Below are 20,104 nucleotides of genomic sequence, written 5' to 3' on the forward strand. Positions count from 1 at the left end.
TCTTCAAGGCCTAATTCCTGGCTCACAGTTCTGAATTTGAAACACCTGACCTGGCTACATTATTTCAGACAAGCTTAGTTCACACTTTCTCGAATGGCTTTTGCATCCCTTGGTTTAAAAACAAAACAAACAAAAAAAAAACTAACATTCTTCAGAAGGAGCCCTTGAAACACAAAGCTTCTCAATTCTCCCTTGGTGGGCAGTTATTTTTCCTATTCAGTTTGTGCTATGTGAGGAAAAATCATCACAATTCCAGAAATTACCATTTTTAAGAGCCAGTACCATGCTGGGTATTAACTGAGGCCCTCTGGACAATGGTAACACCTGGATGATGGTGGGCGAGGCAAGGACAGCAGTTCTCATAGTCCTGCTCTCAGGCCCCACTCTGCTGGAAAGAGCATGTCCAAGGAGCTTGGCACTAGGAGGCTATGGGGAATGTGTTCCCAACCTCCCTCAATTTTTTATGTTAAAACCATTAGGTACACAAGACTCTGCATGCTCTCAAAACACTTAGGGAAACCTAAGTATAAATTAGTGTCTTTCCTTTTACTTCACAGATGATACAACAAACTTCTAAAAGCTAATTTTCTTACTATTAAGAAAATAGACTTACACGGAACACAGAGTCATTGACTCCAGTGACCTTGGGGTCTAGAGAAATGCTATAACGATACGACCAGGTGTCAGATAGTGGGTCAGTCCTTAGATGTGTGACCAATAAGCTCAGGTCAGTTGTCACCTATGACCAGTACCTTGAGATTTGAACATCTTGAGTTTAAAGTAGCTTGCACCACCATCATGATTACCAACCACCCCAGTTTCTAGAATCCCTGCCATTTACATTATGTCTGAACATTCTCTTCCAAAGCTTTTCCTTGAGGAGGGAAAAGGGGAAACAAAAGGTAGAAGTAGATGGTGTGTTGAAAGGGGTAAGAAAGGTGCATTTTCACAGAGACCGACTGGCAGCCCACACTTTGGCTCTAATGGAGGGATTTTAGGCACGGGTAGTAGATGCTGTGGGAAGTAGATGACTTCTGCATAGACGGGAGAGTGGAGGGGAGCGTATTTAGCTGCTCCCTAAATTCTCTGAATGATCGCCAGTTGCCCACTCTGCTTACGCTAGCTCCAAAGTGTGGTTGGGAGGAAAGAGGTTTTACAGTTTTTCTCAAACATAAGCATGCACAGAAATCAGTAGGAGGGCTTGTGAAAACATAGATTCCTGGTCTTCACCTGCAAGAGTCTGTGATTCAGCAGGACTGGGGAGGGATCTATGATTTGAAGTTCTACTGGGTTCACTGATGATGCTGGTTCATAGACTGCCCTCTGAGGAGCCCCGGAATAGGGGACGTGGGCCATTGCTTACCACTAAATAACTGAGGGCCATCTCTTTAGCGGACTTATCATGTTCTCCCTCTTTCCTCCTTCTTCTGCCCTCCCCTGGCTAGAATCTCATATATTTGACTCTAGGCAATTGGAGAAGAGAGAGGAAGGGAGGGTAGGAGGAGGGGGGGCCGGAAGGCAGGGAGGGAGAAGACACCACCACACTCCATTCTGGAATGCTGCAACTCATTAGCAGCTTTCACTTCAGGGAGGAGATGGCCAGCTGAGGCCTCTCTACAAAACAACTGAGGTCAGGGGTCATTTCTTTATGGGAAGCTTGTTACTACCAGTGACTTCCTCCAGAAAGATTAGGTTCTTCGTGTTCAAAAATATTTTAAGCCCTCTTTTTTAAAAAATCAGAACTGTTGGCAAGACAGAGAAAAGGCAGGGTGTTGTCTTGTTTTTAAGAAGTTACCATGTTTTCATATTGACTAGAAAGCTGGAAAAGAGGAAACATCCTTCTAGGAAAGTCCTGCAAACAACCAAATAACAAATTGTAGTGTCCCAGGCCTGGGCTGTGAGGAGACTCAGGTCCTGCCCCAGAGAGTGGGTATCAGTAAGGAGAGAGAATGACCGCCCAATGAAGAGTGAGTGACTGCAAGATGCACAGGGCCTGAGTCAGCCATAAGGAGGTGCAGCAGAGTTGGGACGTGTTGTCCAGAGACACTTGCTCCCTCAGCTGCCAAGAATGTTGACTCTCTCTCCTCCGTGGGATGGGGCTACCTCCCCAAAGGTTACATCCCTTCTTGGGGGCAGCCATTTCTATGGACTGACCAATGCGGGGCCTCAAAGACTGGATCCCTGTGGTAGTAAATTTTATGTGTCGAATTGGCTGGGCCATGATGCCCAGATATTGGGTCAAACATTAATCTGAATGTTTCTGTGAAGGTGGAGTTTTTTGGGGGGGTGGGCGGAAGGGGGATGAGATTAACATTTAAATTGGTGGACTCCCAATTTGAGTAAAGCACATTGCCCTCCATAATGTGGGTGGGCCTCATCTAATCAGTTGAAAGCTTACTAGAACAATGACTGACTTTCCCCAAGCAAGAAGGAATTCTGCCAGCAGATTACCTTTAGACTCGAACTGCAACAATTTCCTGAGCCTCCAACCTGCTGGCCTACCCCATCTGATTTTGGACATGCCAGTTTCCATAATGGGGCAAGTCAATTCCTTAAAATCAATCTCCTTCCCTCTCATATGTATATATATTTATATTTATATTTATATTTATATTTATATTTATATTTATATTTATATTTATATTTATATTTATATTTATATTTATCTCCAGCCTGAGGGACATATTCCACGCCCTATTCTGGGATTCTGAAGTTAGAGTGATGCCCAAGGGGCCACACCCCTGGTAGGAGTCACTTCATGCTAAAGCTACATTCCTTCTTCCTGCTGGCAAAGAAAGCTCCAGGTGATCTTTCCACCTCCTCACAGTGCATCTCAGAGATCGCAGAGACCCTTTGTCTCTCACAACCCACATCAACCCCAGCAAGGATCCCTGATTGGCTGGGTTATATGAACAGTGTTCTGATTGGCCAGCTTCAGTATGTGTTCCCACCCCTTGGCTGGCAAGGCTCTCCAGAAGCATCTGGCAAGGAGGAGGGGCAGTTTCCCAAAGAGAGGACCTGGAGACAGAATAAGAATATATAAGCCTTTGTGACCAAAGAAACTGGCCTGTTTTGGAGCAACGGAGCAATTATTTTCTGCCTAATTAGCTCTAGAGTGTGGGATATGGAAGGCTACGCTGGCCCGTCTCCCACAGTTGTTCTTTCTCTAGTTTTCTGGCAACAGGTCTGAGGCTGGCTGGGTGAGAGAGCTAAGGACTTTTTGGGCACAGGTCCCAAGGTCTAGATTTGGAGAAAAGAGTGGGAAGGTCCTACTTTGGCTTCAAATCTCATCCAGCTTCTCCAATCTGTCTGATACCAGAGAGTTCTGAATTTGGTGGACTATCCGGTATTTCCCAGCCATTGATGACATCTTGGTTTTCATGTGTCTCATGACCCTCTATCATCAGAACCCAGAATGGAGAGGGGGTGATTCTTGGGCCCACACCCCCAAATGTTATTAGCTGTTATCATCTGTCTTTACCACTTCCCTCAGAACAGGGCCATCTGACTTAGCTACCACTCTACCCCCAGCATCTAGAACAGAGGAGGTGCTCAATATATACAGGTTACCTAATGAATAAGTTTGGCCAGAAATGCGTCCTTCGATTTTGTTTCCCTTCTTAATGGTGACACGTTGACAAACATTGGAAGCAAAGCATTTAGCCCACTGGAAATAAAAGGCATACCTTGCTGCTGCCAGAAATTCTTTGCAAAGTTTCCCTTGCCAGAGAGCCCTGTGTGGGAGTTTTCTGCAAAGCAATAAATAATAACTTACATCCACCCTCCACAGGCACATTTCATTTTATTGGCTAAATATAAACGGGTAACTGCAGGCCTCTTCAGGGAGGCCCACGCTGTATGTCTCCACCTTCCCTAGATGGGGCTGTGTCCCTAGGCCACCTGCCTCCTCCCTCCCCAGAAACAGCCCCCATGGGACCAACCCCCAGACTCCTGGGGCCGAAGGAGGACTGGTACTCTCAACTGCCAACATGCTGTCCCTTTATCTCATCCTGTAGATAACATCATTCCTTAACACAGAAGAAGGGCTTCATCTCACAAGATCCTTCAGGGATGACTCAAATTCCAAGTCCCCAGAAATGAGGCAGAGCCAAAAATGAGCATTTCCCATAGAGACAGCACTGCTCCTCAATGAAGGGAAAATTCCTCTGGCTTTGGTGGCCACTCTTCTATCACATCCCGAAAAGCACCTCTTTCATCTCTTTAGCTTCAGCTTTCCATATTTATTCTAGGGGATGTTCCCTGTCACCACCCCTTTCCTCCTGTGGAATAGCTCCTGGGTGCCCGTAGGCTCATGACTTTGGCACATGATCCTTGGAATTGGTGGAACGTGTGATTCCCCCACCAGACTTTGAGAACATCGTGAATAGAAACCATGTCATGTTTATCTTTAAATCCCCGGAGCCTAAAACATAGCAGACCCTCCATAAACATGCTCTAAATGAATGGCGGATGCATACATGCGTGCGTGCCTAAATGAATGAATACTCTGCCTAATGTTCTTTATATCCATTATATTGTGGACTCATCATATCAAGTCCACAATAGGAATGCTTATCCGTGTCCTGTCCCCATGATTTAGAAGGAAGAATTGAGATCAAAGATAATTAAACTACTTGTGTAAGTTCACCTAGTGAGTGAATGGCAGAATCAGGATTTGAACCCTGGGGAGTCTGGTTTCAAAACCGATCCCTCTTCCCATCCCTCAAGACATCTTCTAGCCAATTGAAAGTTTTATGGCCCCAAATCCTACCCAGAGTATTGTCTTTCTACAGGCTCCCCTCAACATCTGCGGGCAAGACTTGAAAGAAGGGAGAAGTGAAGACGATGGGGAGGGGTAACGGATGGGTGAGAAGCGGACTAAGTCCTCTCAGCTCTTGTCAGCCTGCTTTAAAATGCAAATCTTGAATGAAGCTGAAGAGAGGTGATTATTGAACCACATGCAGCCACTATTACCAGTTCTTTCATTCCCTTCAGTAGTCAGGAGAGAGGCCAGTCTTCTAGAGAAGTGAAAACACTGATGGAGGAATGTGGGAATGAAACAGATGCCAAACACTCTCTTTGATCCAAAAGGCACATGCTATAAGAGAAAGAGGATGGAGTAAGAAGCAAAGATGTCTCCATTTTAAAACCACTTAGCTTGGACCCTGCTCACTCTTTAGTCTACACCACTGCCACCTCCATTTAAAAAAAAAAAAGTTTTTAATTGACATTCGAGACTTTTTTAAAGTATATTTTACTCTACTTGACAGATTAGCTAATCTTTTCAACATAAAATTAATCGTTTGGGGGTTCCTTTGCATTCTTTGCAAATTAAAATCTCAAGAGCATGAGCCAAAATTTGGAAGATTCACAAAACTAGTGTAGACAGAACAGGTTTAACACTCTACTTCCACTTCTTCCTCCTATACGCACGGTACACATCTCTAACCGATCACAGCACTGAACTCACATGAGGCCCCAGAACAATGCTTCACACGTTGCTGTAGGAGGACTCTAATAATCTGCTAGAACATCACACGGACAATCATCCTGCCATTCCTGGCAGTGGGACACATGTCGACTTAGGAACTAGGGTGCCCGTATTCTAGCTGCAACTTTCATCTAATGGTTATAGGACTAGAAACGCGTAATTGACCCTATTGGCATCATTGTTTTCATACATAAAATAGAGTTCATAAAAGCTGTACCAAAATTGGTTTAGGGAAATAGATGGCCCCAAACTGCAAGAATGACAGAAGTTTATATTCAATGTGGGAATGAGTCTATCACATCCTGGAAAATGAGCCTGAGGTCACTTGATTAAAAATATTGACTAGAAAGTTGATGGTAGCGAATCTGTGAAGGAAAGAAGATTGTAAGCAACATCAAATAAAAACACAGGCAGAGAATAAACTCCAGGGAAAGGTAAGTGTTAGAGAGCTCAGAGCGAAAAATTAATCGGCCCAAAGAATGAGCTGGGGTTCTCAAGTGTTTGCCAGTGTGATTATTTGGGGAAGAGGGTGTTTTAGCTTCCTAGGGCTTCCGTTACGTACAACAAATTAGATGACTTAAGCCACAGAAATTTTTTTTGCCTCACGGATCTGGAGGCTAGAAGTTCAAGATCAAAGTATCAGCAAGGTTGGTTCCTTCTGAGATCTGTGAGGTAGAATCTATTCCATGCCTCTGCCCCAGCTTCTGGTAGTTGACTGGCAATCTTGTCCATTGACTTGCAGAAATATCACCCTGATCTCTGCCTATGTTCTCCCTGTGTGCAAGTGTGTGTCCAAACTTCCCCTTTTTATAAGGACACTAGTCCTATTGGATTAGGGCCCACCCTAACGACCTTGTTGTAACTAATTACATCTGCAATGACCCTATTTCCAAGTAAGGTCACATCCTGAGGTACTGGAGGTTTGAGCTCCAACATATTAATTCTGGATGGACACAATTCAACCCGTAACAGGGAAATGTCATCAGGGCCACTCAGTAACTCCCACCCCCCCCACCCCCCCGCCCCCGGTCTGCGGAATGTAGCAACAGCCAGGCACCTATTCCTGCACCAGATCAGGACACAGGACAGCCAGCAGCCAGAGGAAGCACAGAGTCACAGGTGGTTACTTACCCCTCAGACAGAGGGGGGAACCCCCCGCCCACGAAACAATCTTTTAGCAGAACCCACCCAGGAGTGAGTCCTGTCTTCCCTTTTACACAATCACCAGTGGAAGCCTATTAATCACAGGAAGAATTTTAGAAAATAAAAACCAGCCATCTAATTATAACAGTAATAAGGGACGGAGACAAGCAGGGTTTATTCCAAGCATGCAATGATGTTTCAACAATTTGACATTTACTAACATAAGTACATAACATCCAAGGGTGGGAGACAGAGTCTATAAATATCTCAATAGATGCATGTAATCAATTGTGTTCCTCTTCCCAGTTTTCTATCCTTTCCTGTATCCACACTTTCTGCCATGTGACTTTGAGTTCCTTCGTCCAGAGGCAGAGCATACCTCCCCCACCTTCACACTGTTGTTGGGCTTTGCCATGTGACTTGGTTTCACCAATGAGAATGGGGTGGAAGTGGGTGTGTCTCAAGCCTAGCTCTTTTGTGGTATCCTTTGTTTCTGCTCATCTCCTCTTCTACTTCTGCATCGTCATAGAACCTTCCCTGGTGGATCACTAGTCCAAGAAGGATAAGAGATGTTTGTAACAGCCAATCCTAGTCAACCCACAAATGTGTAAGTACTAATTATTGTACTAATCTACTGCGTATGGGGTGATTGTTACATAATTGTTATTGTGGCAATCGTGGACTGATACAATGCAGAAAGGCCGTTAGTAAAATTCAACACTGGTCTCTGATCTAAAACAAACTCCCACACACATAATCACACAACTGTTTGCAAACTGCATTCAGCTAATAGTAGGAAAAAAATTTTTTTAAGAAAATTTTTTAAAATTTTTTCTGCAGAAAACTTGAAACAAGCTGAATGGTAAAACATTAGAAATAGTCACATGAAAGTCAGGAACAATACAGAGATGCTAGCCTTCAGGGATGTTTTGCAATAATAGGTCCTAGACAAAGAATAAAACAAGAAAAAAAATTAGACGTATAACTATTGGAAGAAAAGTGAGAAATATGTCCTTATTTACAATAATACAGCTGTTCATCTAACAAATATAAATCCACCAAAACCTTTTAGAACTAACACCAGAGTTCAGTAAATAATCAGACACAAGATCAGTAGATGACATTCAAAAGTTTTCTTCTATACGAACAAAAACCAAATAGAAAATTAGAAAAAATAATGGTAAAAAAAAAATCTCATGTATGACAGTAACCAAAAAGAAAAAAAAAAAGCAGTGGTTACTTTTTTCCACAGGGTTCATAGATGTGTAAAGACTCAGTATTGATGGCAATGCCTTCCCAGATTGATCACTACATTGGGTTTACTCCCAACCATGGCCCCAGTATATTTCCTTTTTAGAGGACCTGACAAGCCGATTCCAAAACAATTAAAAACAACTTGTATGCAAAATGCCAAAGTAATGAATATACTGAGGAGGGGGGAAAAGGAATCATAGATATTCCAAAACATATTTAAGAAAAAAATTTTTTAAAGATTTATTTTATTTATTTTAGAGAGAAATAGAGAGAGAACACAAGCAGGAGGGGCAGAGGGAGAGGGAGAGAGAATCTCAAGCCGACTCCATGCTGAGCACGGGGTCTGATGCAGGACTCGATCTCACAACCTGAGCTGAAACCAAGAGTTGGATGCTTAACTGACTACAATACCCAGGTGCCCCTAAGATAATTTTTAATTATATTGCTACAATAAAAAAAAATGAAGGCAAAATTAAAATATTCAGGTAAAAATAAGCTTAGAGCATGTACTACATACAGATCCTTCTTAAAGGAAGTTCTCAAGGACATGCTTCCAGTAGAAAGACCATGATCCCTGGAGGAAGGTCTGAGATGCAAGAAGGAATGGAGCACAAGTAAAGCAAGAAAAATATGTGAGCAAATCTAAGCAGAAACTGATTCAGAAAACAATAATCATATTAATGCCTGAGTTGTGTGCCAAAGTACTAAATACAGAACTAAAATCTGGATATAAATTACAAGTAAGTAGAGAGGTAGGTATCAAAATTAAAGTGCTCAAAGATTACCATAGGGCCCAGAAGGAGGGTAAAATTCTTGATTGGGAAGTCATTGAGTTAAATGTGCATGTTAAAATTTCAGTAACAAAGATAAAATAATGGAATAAAGCATATAACTTCAAAACCAAGATGCAAAAATTTCAATAAGGAGAAATAAAAACCTCTCCCAACCCAAAAGTTGACAAGGAAGAGAAAAAACAAAAAACAAACAAAAAAACAAAAACAAAAACAAAACAGAAAAAGTGGAATAAATAAAATGTCCAAAATAAAATGGTCGAAAAACGCAGTTATACCAAGAATAACAATAAAAGAATATAAAGTAAAAATCTCTTATTAAAAAACAAAGCTGGATTCTTTTCCACTCCAACTACATTTTATTTACACTCAATGTATGAGGCACAGAAAGACTGGAAGGAAAGGGATAGAAGTAGATACCAGGCAAACAGCAACTAAAGAAAGTTAGTGTTGCTTTATTAATACCAAACACAATAGAGTTCAATACAGATAATCTTCCTGGAAATATACAGGCTTAGGGTGTATTAATGCAAGAAGAGAAAAATATTCTAAATTTGTATGCCTCTACACCAAAGCTTCAAAATGGGCGTGCTGGTGGTGCATTTTTATGCCATTAACCGAAAGAGCAACCTTAATAACACAACTCAGTGGGACTTTTCCTCCTTAACACCCCCCTTCCCCCACCCTTCTCCCCAAGTCCGGCTTCCGAGGAACATCTCCAAAATAAGCCACCTGCACCAGCGTATTCAGGTTCTGCTGCAGGGAAGCAGGGCAGGCAGAATCAGCATGGGTGAGTGTTTCAGGAAATGTTCCTGAGGAGGTAGGACACAGCCCAGAGAAGTTTGGACAGGGTCTGGGAAGGGGAACGAAGAGGATCAGAGCAGGCACCAGAGCCTCAGCCCTGGGAACAGGCCTCAGGCAGCTGGGGAAACAGAGGTGGAGGATGTTTGGGGAAAAGGCAGGGGTGGGGGCTGCCCAGAAAAGGAGAAGGGCCACAGAGACTGCCCTTGGCATTCTCCCCTCCTGTCAACTCTGGTCTCCCTGAGGCCCTGGCAGAAATTGCACCCTGCTCTCTCTCTCTGGCTCCCACCCCCAATCTCACATTTCAGCAAAAGCTCGGTCTGGTGCAGAAATGCAACCCTCGCTTTTGGGCCCAGGTATCGCAAAATCAGAGACCTCTTCCAAAAACCTGCCATTGTGTTTCAATTTGTTGACAAAGATCACTGGAGTCCCTGAGCGGCCAACACACACGAACAGCAAGCTGTCCCAGGCGGAAGCCCCAGCCCCCAGTCTCTGTGGTTCTCAAGCAGCCTCCGAGTGAGGAAGGTCTTGGGCCCAGGGGCGTGGGTTCCGGGCCCAGCTGCAGATGACCTCCTGGCTTGGCGACCTCGGGATTGTCACTGACCCCCTCTTGGCCACGATTTCCCAGCTGTGTACTGGGACTAGGAGGACTCAGTCCTCTCCCTATGCCACAGGGTTTGCTTGTGTGAAAGCAGGCGAGGCTGGCGTTTGAAGTGAAAGCAAAATGCTCTGTCGGGAACCTCAATTTGTATCCTGAGGTTCCTTTTTCCCTTCAAAAACCATTGATAGATGCTCACTTGATGTCTCATTGTATGCTCGGCATGGTGGGAAATTCCAAATGCCACGGCCACCCAGCCAAGAGCCTGTAGATGCCCCTCTTGTCACCTTAACAATTAGCTGGATGCTTGCCCCACGTCTTCCTTCCATCCTTTCCTCAAGCTCTCATGTGAAACCTTGACTCCACCGTGCCCCTCCCCCAGGATGTGACTTACCTTTCTTCCTGTCAGGGTCTCCATCTGTACTGCCTCTTCCCTCTCCTTCCCTCCATGCCCTCCTGTTTTTCTTATTCTAAAGAAATGTCTGTCTTTACTGTTTCTTTGTCACATCTGTCCGCAGCATTGTCAACCAAGCTATACTCTCAGCCCTCAGCTCAGTCCAGACTGGGAGACTGCAAGCTCATTCTGCCAAGGGTCAGAGAGTAAATATTTTAGGCTTTGCAAGCCATGTGGTCTCTGTCACAACTACCCAACTCTGGCATTGTCACGCACAGGCGGCCATGGACGATAACATCAACATGGAGGCATGTCTGTGTCCCAATAAAACTTTGTTTATAAAGACAGGTTGGACTTGGCCCCCAGGCTGTAGTTTGTGGACTCCTGATCTTCTTAGCTGTTAATGTTCACATGAATCACCTGGGCATCTTGTTAAAATGCAGCCTCGGATTCAGGAGGTGGCGGGGGGGGGGGGGGAGGGCGGGCGGTCTGCATTTCTTGCGAGCTCCCAGGTGAGGCTGATGAAGTTGGTCTCAGGAGCAAGGCTCTTGATGACTTCTGTGACAGGTACAGCTGACCAGCTGCCATCCCAAGCCCCTTCTCCCTTGTTGCCTTCCAAGAGAGGGGATGGAAAAGCCAAATAAGCATTTTCATCTTCCCTTGCAGCCGGGGTGTCCATGTGGACCAGCTCTGACCAACATGAGGAGAGCAAAAATGTGGAGGTCTTCCAAGAGGCTCATGAATCACACCCTTCTCCCTGTCCTGAGTTCTCAATAACTTGAGAATTAGGACAAAGGGTGGCATGTGAAGGCTTGAACTATCACCCTTATTACTTAGAAAGGCTGTTATTGTGGAAAGCACGGTTTACTGTAAAATGGGCCTGATATCTGAATTGCAGAAAAAAGCAGACTTACCTAGCCCGCATGGACTGGGACCGACCTCCCCATCTGGGTGGAAGGATGGGGGTAAGACTTATGGCCCAAAGGAGCAGAAGAGAACTGGTACCTGCAGACAGGCTCCCTCCCTAGCAGAACACTGGAGTTTACTCTTCCCAAATTTAGCCACCAGCCACATTCCACTTCCCCTGGGATAGGGTAAATAAAGGGCAGAGGGAACCTGGAAGCCGATCACAAGGAATGAAACCATTTCAAGTGAAACAACCCCACCACTCCCTCTCCAGTGATTGTGACCCTTTTGTTCTGTTAAGATATTGGGCTTAACTATTAAATGTTTAGTCAGGAGGAGGTGCGTAGTCTAATAGGGAAACCCCACACCCACCTTTGCAAGACTGTACCAACCTCTTTTCGCATGAGACTATAACAACCACTTCTCTGCCTTGGTATTTTCTTGTGAACACCAGTGGGGAATTTCCATTTTCCCCCACAAGGGTCTGAAATGTGTCAGCAGACTACATTAATTAAACTCTAAGTTTATTCTGGACACAGGGCCCCAAATTCATCCTGATTTCTATTTATTGCCCTAATTGTATCCAGTCATGTTGTCCACATAACTAATCAGAGTTCGTGAATTCATTCATCCAATAAATATTTAATGAGCACTTTGTTCTAGGCTGTGTTCTAAGTGCTAAAGATGCAACAGTGAACAAAGAGGAACATGCCTGTCCTCATGCAGCTCAGGTTCCGGCAAGGGGTATAGACAAGAAATAATCAGCATGTAAATAAGTTTTATTACATGTTTGATGGTGGAAAGCATCATGGAAAAAAGAAAAAGCAGAGCAGGGAAGGGGGACCAGGAAAGCTGGGAATGCTATAGTATGAAAGATAGGGTATATACTGGAATTAAAATTAAATTAAATTAAAAAAATTTTTAAAGGTAGCCAGCATGGGTCTCCTCAGGAAGATTACATTGAGCAATTACTTGGCGTGAGGAATTAATAATGTAGATAATTAGAGAAATGCATCCTGTACAGAGGGACAGTCGTCGCAAAGGCCCTGGGGTACAAGTAGGTTTGGCCTGTTCAGCGAGGAGCAGATTGGCTGGGGTGGAGTGACCAGAAGAAAGAGGAGATGAGAGAGATAATACAGGGTCACATCATTGGGAAATAACCCCACAGAGGAGGCTCTTGTAGGATGAGAGAAGATGATGGCTTGGACCAGGATGATAGCAGTCAAGGAGGGGAGAAGAGGTTGAATCCTGGATAAATTTTTAAGGTAGAACCAGTAGGATTTCTTGGCAGGCTGGGTATGTGAAAGAAGAAGCAAGAACTCCATGGTCATTCTTGCACTGAGATTAGATGATAATATTAAGATACATCAGAAATAGCAGAGTGAGGAGCCTGGCCGACTCTCTTCACAGAAAAACAATGATTTGAGTGGCAAAAAAATATTTAAAAAAAAATATTTCCAGTCTTTAGAATCATCTTAAAGGCATAAAGCAAGTGGAGAAACATTCATTGAAGAATATCTATGAAATCTCAGAAGGACAGCAAGAGTCTGTGGTATTTGAGCCATGACCTGCTCCCTCTTCCTCCCCCAGTTCTGTGTGATGGAAACTCTCCCACAGGTGAGTATGGCCAAGGAGACAGGGTCTCCCTTTTCCCTCAGTTCCCAGCCTCGGGCTACAGTTTCACTCTGAGAAGGGCAAGGCTCCCGTATTCCTCCAGCCCCCTGTTGCAGAACCTCTAATCTGGGTGGGTGTAGATGAAGGAGCTGAGGCCCCCTTTCCCCCCACCCAGTCTGTTTGTGTGGTGGAAGCTCTTTTCCAAGTAGGGCAGGCTGAACATCGGGAGGCCCCAACCGTCCCTGCCCCAGCTAGTTCACCGGGAGGTTCCATGCTGATCGGGGAAAGGTAAGAAGAGAGAAGCTACCACCCCTCCCCTGGTCAGCTTGCAGAGCAAGAGTGTCACTCCTGGGGAAGCGAGCCATTGTCTTCCCTGGGGAAGAGACAGGCCGGAAGGAGGAAGAGCTCCAGGATACTGCCTGGAGGGGGCTGACTTTATTTGGAAGAGAATGTGGAGAATTCCTTGCTTACGGCTGTTGTTGAAAACCAGGAGATCTTGGTGAAGGGAGATTGAGCTCCATAATACTGGTAGCAGTGAAGTGGCAGAGGGACTGAAAGTTGAACAAAAAGAAACAGGGTAAAAGCTAAGAAGAACACTCCTGGGGTCACAGCTGACCCGGGAGTCTGCACATACCTGGGAGCATTGGAAGCTGGGCATGGGGTCAGATGTGCAAGCGTGCCCCACGTCACACACAGATTAATCAACAAGGGGCCGAAGCCTCCCGGCACAGGAGTTCAAGCACAGCCTCTGATGAAACACTGGGGAAACAATGAGCTCCTTGAACCCTGGGGAACTCTCCGGAAGCCAGGAGTAAAAAGAAAGCCATACGCATCCCTGGAAGTCTTGATAAATGCGTGCAGGGCACGGGAGTGGTGGAGGAGGACTTCCAAGTTAGCCCCTGGCTGAAGGTGGGCCCAAAACATAAAGTCCCTGAGCTGGGATGGCTAAGTGCGGGCGCGCGCGCACACACACACACACACACACACACAATCTAACTGGCTAAGGAAGCCTGAGCCCAACCTTTGACCACTGAGTAGCTTCTGTGGATTCAAGGATGACCCCTAGGTAGCCAGAAGAACAAATCTGAGCAGGGACATCCGAGGCTGCCCAATGCCAGGGAAATAGACTTCACAGAATTAGTTCAGCCAAGTCACTAAACAAATAAACAAACATCAAGCAAACAAGAGTAATAACCACAGAGGAGGGGGGGGGGGCGGGTAGTCAGTAGCCAGAATTGCTACAATGTTATTACCTAAAATGTACTGAAGCAAGTGACACTAAATCGTAATTCAAATCCATACTGAAAAATAAAAAGTACCAGTAAAAATAATTGTGGAGATAAACTATAAAAGATGGCATAATGACATATTTCTTCTCCTGTCTTTAGCGGATATAAAGAGTGATTGTATAAAACAATATGTATACAATTATGTTATCGGAACTGTGAAGTATAGAATGTAATGTATTTGAGGGGCGCCTGGGTGGCTCAGTCTGTTAAGCATCTGCCTTCAGCTCAGGTCATGATCCCGGGGTCCTGGGATGGAGCCCCACATCGGGCTCCCTGCTCAGCGGGGAGCATGCTTCCCCCTCCCCCTCCTCTCCCTCTGCCCCACCCCACTCCTGCATTCTCTCTTTCTCTCTCTCTCAAATAAACAAAAAGTCTTAAAAAACAAAAAACAGAAATGTAATGTATTTGACAGTAACAGCAAAAAGAAGGCAGATGGGAGCAAAGACACACTGAAGTAAAGAAATTAATCAAACCAGATGGTAACTGGCATCCATAGGAATGAATGAAGAAAACTGGAAACGGAAAATAAGATTAATTTAATAAACTTAGCTTCTATAAAAGACATGCAGTTTTGTAAATTAATAATTATAGCAATGTGTTTTGGGTTTGTAACATATATAGGTGTAATATTTGTAGCAATAATAGAATAAAAGGGGGAAGGGTATGGAGTTATACAGGAGAAAAGTTTTGGAATTCATTGGAATTATGCTGGTAAAATCTGAAGTAAAGCTGATAAGGAAGCTGTATATTGTAAGCCTTAGAGTCATCACTGTGATAATAACTTTAAAAATAGAACATGGGGCACCTGGGTGACTCTGTCAGTTAAGCATATGACTCTTGATTTTGGCTCAGGTCATGATCAGGTCATGAGATTGAGCCCTGTGATGGTCAAGCTCCATGCTGGGCATAGAGAATGCTTGAGATTCTCTCTCTCCCTCTCCTTCTGTCCCTTCCTGCCCCCCCACCCCATTCCCCCACTTGCATACTCCCTTTCTGAAAGAAAGAAAGAAAGAAAGAAAGAAAGAAAGAAAGAAAGAAAGAAAGAAAATAGAGTTAAAGAGTCATTAAAAGAATTAAAATACTTTTCTAGAAAATATCCACTTAATACAGAAGAAGACAGTAAAGGAGGAACAGAAGGGGACAAAAGAGAATGAGGCATAGAAAACAAAAGCTAAGTTGCAGTTGTAAATATAAGCTTGTCAGTAAGAGCACCAAATATAAGTGAATTAAACTATCCAATCAAAAGGAAGAGATTGTGGAAAAAAGCCAGATCCAACTATGTACTGACTCCAAGAGACACACTTTATTTTTTTAACTGCCTTTGTTTACATTTTATACACATAACAAAATGTTATCATTTTAATGACTTTGAGGTGTACAATTCAGTGGCATTAAATATATTTATATTATTGGGCAGTCATCCATCTCCAAAATACTCTCATCATTTCAAACACAAACTCTAAACCTATTAAATAATAACTCTCCATTCCTCCCTCTCCCCAACCCCTGGCAACCACCACTCTACTTTCTGTCTCTGTGGATTTGACTCCTCTAGGTCCCTCATATAAGGGAAATCATACAGTATTTGTCCTTTGGTCTGGCTTATTTCACTAAGCATAATATTTTCAAGGTTCATCCATGTTGTAGCAAATATCAGCATTGCACTCCATTTTACAGCTAAATAATATTCCATTCCTTGGGGGGAGAGTGGTACTTAGCTGTTGATTTACTTATCCCACTTTATTGAGGTACAATGGACAAATAAAATGGTATATATCTAAAATGCACAACATGACAATTTGAATTATGTATACTTTATGAAATTATTACCATAATCTTGTTAATTAACACATCCATTACCAACTAAAACATTCTTATGCTTTGTTTTTGTTTTTGTTTTGTGTATATGTTGGTGAGAATCCTTAAGGTCTTCTCTCAGCAAATTTCAAGCACACAACACAGTGTTATTAACCATAGTCATCATGTTGTACATTAGATCCCCAGAGCTTATTCCTCTTATAACAGAAAGCTTATTCCTTTTAGCCAGCATCTCCCCATCTCCCCCATCCCCTAGCCCCTGGTAACCACCTTTCTACTTTCTGTTTCTGATTTCAACCTTTTTTTTTTTTTTTTTTGAGATTTTACGTATAAATGAGATCATACAGTATTTGTCTTTGTCAGGGTACTTTCACCATGGGGAAAGAATAGGCCTTTTAACAAATGGTACTGAGATCATTAGAATCCACATGGAGAAAAATGTATTACACAAAAATTAACTTGAATCTAAGTGGTCGTAGCCCTACATGTAAGAGCTGAAGTTGTAAAAATCTTAGAAGAAATCATAGTTGTAAACCTCATGATCTCAGGCTATGATTTTGTAGATATGATGCCAAAAACACAAGTAATGACAAAAAAAATACCTAAATTGGACTACATCAATTTTGTGCTGCAAATAGATACTGCTGCCAAATAAGTGAAAAGATAACCCATAGGATGGGGAAAAATATTAGCAAATCATATATCTCAAAAGAAATATATCGAGAATATATAAGAAAACAACTCAATACCAAAAAGACAACCCAATTTAAAAATGGGTGGAGGGGGCGCCTGGGTGGCTCAGATGGTTAAGCATCTGCCTTCAGCTCAGGTCATGATCCCAGGGTCCTGGGATCGAGTCCCGCATCGGGCTCCTTGCACAGCAGGGAGTCTACTTCTCCCTCTCCCTCTGCCTCTCCCCCTGCTTGTTCTCTGTCTCTCTCGCAAATGAATAAATAAAATCTTTAAAAAAAATAAAAATAAAAAATAAAATTAAAATAAAAATGGGTGGAGGATTTGAAGATCTATGTCTCCAAAGAAGATATACAAAAGGCCAATAAGCGCTTGAAAAGATGTTCATTAGTCGTTAGAGAAATGCAAATCAAAACTACAGTGAGACACCACTTCATACCCACCAAGGTGGCTACAATCAAAAAGACAGGCAATAACAAGTGTTCGCAAAGATGTGGAGAATTTGGAACCCTTGTGCCTCGTTGATGGGAATTCTAAATGGGTCAGTCAATTTGGAAACAGTTTGTCCCTCAAAATGTTGAACAGAGAGTTATCATATCCCCCAGTAATTCCACTCCAGGTTTATAATCAAGAGAAATGAAAACATACATCCACACAAAAACTTGTACGTGAATGTTCACAGCAGCATTATTCAGAATAGTCAAAAAGTGGAAACAACCCAGGGCGCCTGGGTGGCTCAGTCATTAAGCGTCTGCCTTCAGCTCAGGTCATGATTCCAGGGTCCTGGGATCGAGCCCCACATCAGGCTCTCTGCTCGGTGGAAAACCTGCTTCTCCCTCTCCCACTCCCCCTGCTTGTATCCCTCTCTCGCTGTGTCTCTGTCTCTGACAAATAAATAAATAAAATCTTCAAAAAAAAGATTTAAAAAAGTGGAAACAACCCAACAACCAATGAATAGGAAAACAAAATATAGTATATCCAAACAATGGAATGTTATTCAGCAATTAAAAGAAATTAAATATGATATATATTACAAAAATGGATGAACTTTGAAAACACGCTAAGTGAAAGAAGCCAGTCACAAAATACCACCTATTACATGATTCTATTTATTTAAAATGCCCAGAATAGGAAAATCTATAGAACCAGAAGATAAATTAGTGGTTGCCTTGGGCTGGGAGGAGGGTGTGGGGAATTGGGGAGTGACTGCTAACGGGCATGGAGTGTCTTTCCGAGGTGATGAATACGATCTAAACTGACATTGTATTCGTGATTACACAACCCTGTGAATAAACTAAAATTCATTGAACTGTACACTTTAAGTGGGTGATATCTGTAGTACATGTATTTATATCTCATTAAAGATGTTTTTAAATATTCATATGAAGATGCTCCAATAATTAAATGCATAGACATTCCAATTGTAAAATGCTAACATACAGTGATGCTCTGTATTTGAGAATATTTCTTCAAATACTCATTATATCCAGCCCTGCACCTTACCTGAATTCCAGTCCACATTTCCAACTGCCTGCAGCTCCCGCCTGGATTTCCTCTTGGGCCCTCATGCTCACAAGTTCCCCTCAAATCTAGTCCTCCTCCCAGGCACCCCTCACTGACGAGAGCATTGCCATTTCTGCAGGCTTCTAGACTGAAAACCTCAGTACCACCTTTGACTCCTGCAGCTCCCTCGTTCGTAAGTCCGGGTGATTTCACTTCTGCCCATGTTAACCCATTCCCTGACGCCCCCCATACCAACTGGTGCTGCCTTAGTTCAGGCCCTCAGTTTTGTTCCTGCATTAGTGATGACCTCTAGCTTCTCCCGCCAGCAGGCACCAATGCCTGGTTAACAGTAGCAGGAAGAATCTTTGCTGAACTCCAAAGCTCAGCAGCTCCCAGTGGCTCCCTGTGCTTAGTGAATCAAGCCCAAACTCCTTCTTCTGGAAATTCAGGATTCTCTAGGTGCTTTTTACCCCAAACTGTCTTCATCTGTCCCTGGTGATTCCCTTCACAAATACTCTATATTAAAAACCATCTGCTATCCCCTTTGAGAGTCACTAAACTTCTCCCTCTTCCTTGCCTTTGCCCATGCTGTTCCCCTGCACCTTACACATCACTTCTCCTTGTCTGTGAATGTCCAGATGCCCGGTCAGACTCCTCCAAGAAGCCCCTCCCAAGCTGGTGGCAGGATCCCCTTCTTTTAAAAGGTCCTCACATTCTATCACACGCCAGTCATGCTGCAGTTAACTGTCTATCAGATCCTGTAACTCTCTAGGTGCTTTACCTCTTGCATCGCCATCTCTAACCTTGTTCTTTACCTCCTCTCTTCTCTTCCTTCAATATTGCAACCAGTCTTTGCATAGGATCCTTAAGGGTCATGCTCGACTTACAATTCTCAGAGCTTCTAGCACAGGGCCGGGCACTTAGCAGGGACTCAGTAAGCATCCATGGATGCAAAGCAGGCAGAAAACACAGAAAGTGTACTTCCTGGCTTTGTGGAACTTACGATCTCGCGTGGAAGCTAGACATAAATTATTTTGATGCAAGACAGGATGAGGGAAGTCTATGATCAATGTGTCCCCAAGTGCTGTGGAGCACAAAGGTGACATTTAACACAGAGGAATGAGAAGAGGCTACTGATTGGAGTGAGTGAGATTCTAATAGATGGATTTGGGATGGAGAGCATTAGAGATTAAGGGAAGAGCAGCAACAGATACCCAAGTAGAAAAGTGTAAACACATTTGCAAGAGGTGAACTGGGGAATATGATTGATGAGTAGGCTGCATGTCCAGTTGAAAGGGGAAAGGGTGCTATAGCTGAAGATGAGCCTTGAAAATTACGTTGGAGACAGATCGTAGAGAGTGATGGACTCCAGACTAGAGAGTTTGGACTTTATTCCGCCAGCAGTGAGCAGCCCTGAAGATATTTCATTGAGCAATGAAAGAGCTTGGGGGCTAAAGGGGGCTGAAAGGCCACTTCCTATAAAGCCGACTGTGTCTCAATGAATAATCAGCGGTTGATTTACCTGATCTGTAAATCTGACTGTTCAGCTACGACGCCTTGAAAAAATAGGAGCAGATGGTGATTAATGTTTAAAGGGACAACAAAGAGTTTAGCTCACTTTTTTCTAAAATTTAAAAAAAAAATTGTTAAAACCTCTATTTTCTTAAAGTATATGTAAGTTAACAAAAGACTCCAGGATAAGTTTCTGTTTGGATAATGTTTATTTTGGTACCTTGAAAGCTTGGCAATTGTTTAGAAATTCAATTACAACTCGCCTTTAAACAAAACCACCCTTGGGAACAGTGGGTTTGA

The 20,104-nt window shown here is 43.3% G+C and overlaps 1 long non-coding RNA gene across 2 annotated transcripts in view; it reads right to left on the reverse strand.

Annotated features, from left to right (window-relative positions):
* The window catches only part of LOC123851584 (uncharacterized), an 80,506-nt gene extending 69,866 nt beyond the window's left edge, over window positions 1–10,640 (reverse strand). For both annotated transcript variants that reach the window (XR_006792647.3, XR_006792648.3), the window contains exon 1: window positions 10,473–10,640. This is a non-coding gene — a long non-coding RNA (uncharacterized LOC123851584). The remainder of the gene's footprint in view (window positions 1–10,472) is intronic.
* Window positions 10,641–20,104: the final 9,464 nt, after the last annotated feature.

The sequence above is a fragment of the Mirounga angustirostris genome, unplaced genomic scaffold (genome assembly GCF_029215605.1).
Source record: "Mirounga angustirostris isolate CCGP_5_RB_7025 unplaced genomic scaffold, mMirAng1.0.hap1 SCAF_10, whole genome shotgun sequence".
In the NCBI taxonomy this organism is placed as follows: domain Eukaryota; kingdom Metazoa; phylum Chordata; class Mammalia; order Carnivora; family Phocidae; genus Mirounga; species Mirounga angustirostris.